The following is a 2,385-nucleotide window of genomic DNA, read 5'->3' as shown; positions in this document are numbered from 1 at the left end:
AATGTTCAGAACACGACAGGCCAGGGAATCTCCCTGGAGATTGACAAACTGGGAGTGTTTCGGGTATGCCAATAGGTCCTGGCATTACTTCCCATCCTGGACAAAAAAGGGGGAAGAAAATATAACGCAAGACATGTTGAAACACCCATTCAATGAATAAATTCCTTGTGAACCAGTATGTAAGGGTTCACACTTTTCGTAAGGTCTACAATTACTCGGACATTAAGTTATCGATTGAATTGTTACTAATGGTTATTCAGAGGCGAGGCCGTATCCAGAGGGGGGGGGGGGTGGAGGGTTAATCGGCTTGAACGCTCCACTCCCAAAAGTTTTGTCCTACACATACAAATTTAACAAAATTCATACAAACAAATCTTTGATGCTCTTTTTCTCCATTCAGCAATTTTGGACCTTAGAGTTCGTAAAGAGCTGTTTAATGAATCATTTGAAAGCTGATACTTATATACATGCTCTTCTTATGCAGTGGTTTTGTTAGCGCTAAAGTAAATTTGATTTTCCACAAAAATTTACATTTTTTTATAGCTATTTCCGAATTATGACTAAAGACGCCATGCTTAATGACGTCTATATGATGTCAAGACATCGTGCTAAAATGTCTGAAAAGAGAATAATAATTCCAGCGACATTTGTAAGGAAAATAGCTTCACCAACATTATGGCTATCCCTCACTCTTTAATAGGTTCTAGCAAAGAAGAACATGAAAGCCTTTTCCAATGTTAAAATAAAATCGCATTTCCATTTGCAAATAGAATGCATATTAACTCATATATAATTCACTTAGAAAAAAAAAAATCTTGATTCAGCTTCCTAAATATCCCTTCTTTCATCCCCTCATCTAAGTTAGTTGGGCCATTTTAATTTTGTAGCATTTCCCAATTTGAACGAGATTTGTTACTGTCCGCCTCAAACGATAAAAAAGATCTATTTCTTCGCTTAATCGAAGGAGCAAAAGAACTAAGGAGAAAAAGAGAAAAAAATAAACGGATTATTAATCAATTCTTAGCTACTAAGAACAACAGGCAGATAAACAGAGAAAAACCTACAAGCCAAATACTTAAAACTTAAATATCAAAATTGAATCCAAGCATGTTATATTGCACCAAATTGCTAAAATGCAGGAAAGAGAGGACACCTAAGTGAAGAGGCCCGAATGCAATTGTATGTGTTGTGGATGTCAGGTAAGCCTGCTATCTATCATCGTTCACGTTACCTTTTTCATACATTCATGTTGGCGTTCCGCGGGTTTTTTTGGTGAGTTTTGAGTATCATAAGCAATAGTAGTGGTGTAAGCGATTAAGAGATTAAGCGAATTATGTAAGCGGGACAAAAATTATATTTTTAGACTACTATTTTCAATCCTTCCAGACAATGGTTTTCATATCGATCTCGGTGGTGGATTTTTTACTACCCAAAATAGTCTAAAAGTATGTATTCGGTCGTGTATTTCCTCTATCTTTTTAATTTCGCTTGCAATTTAAACAAATACTGAAAACCTACAGAACACAAACCAATACATAAAATACATCCATTAATGAGGGAAGGGATGGTAAATTCTCCCTTCAATTGCAAACGAGTATACCAAATATGTGTATATTTAAATTCTTAAGTTGTATATTGGTTTTAGGCAATGGCGTAATTTCGACAATATCCTGGGGGGAGGGGGTTAAAGTTGGAGTTAATATCTCCAAATCAAGTGAAAATGACCGTGAAAACTGGAAAACGAGGCAAATAGTACCATAAAGGCACGTACTGACCCGTTTCTGTATATGATAAATTAAGCAGGCTTATCTTAGTTCTGACAAGATTTTTCGAGAAACTATACTTTAGCTAGGGGAGGAGAAGCAGTTCTCCCCTCCCTGCTCCGTAGGAAATTACACTCCCTGTCATAGGGCCTCACACCTCTACAAGCTCCATTTACTGTCGCTATCCCAAGAAGGAAAATCCTGTCTGTGGGGGTTCCTGGAAACCCCCCAGAAAGGGGGGTTTGGAAGGAAAATCCTGTCTTCACGAGTTCATCTAACCAGAGCCGCGACTGTGAAAGGTGTAGGAGGGTGACTTTGAAAAGTGGTGCCTCTCTAATGAAAGTACATCCCAGTTGCAATAAGAAAATGTTTTACCGTAGTCGTTGTAAGATTTGGTAAAAATCCTGTACTTATGTTAGGGTTTGAAAGTTGTGTTTTTAGAATTCTTTCTTTAATTTTCGCAATAAACGAAACATAGCTGAAGATGTATAATTAGTTTTTTGGTCTCTTCAATCTTCTTCAGTAGTTCGAGGTTCCCTTATTTTTTCGTTCTACTTTGTTTAGTTTGAGAAATCATTTTTATAAAAATGATTTTCCATGAGTAATAAATAAACAAAACTAG

This window comes from Artemia franciscana, chromosome 2, assembly GCF_032884065.1.
Source record: "Artemia franciscana chromosome 2, ASM3288406v1, whole genome shotgun sequence".
In the NCBI taxonomy this organism is placed as follows: Eukaryota; Metazoa; Arthropoda; class Branchiopoda; order Anostraca; family Artemiidae; genus Artemia; species Artemia franciscana.
The sequence above is the reverse complement of the archived record's forward strand: the minus strand, read 5'-3'. Positions refer to the sequence as shown.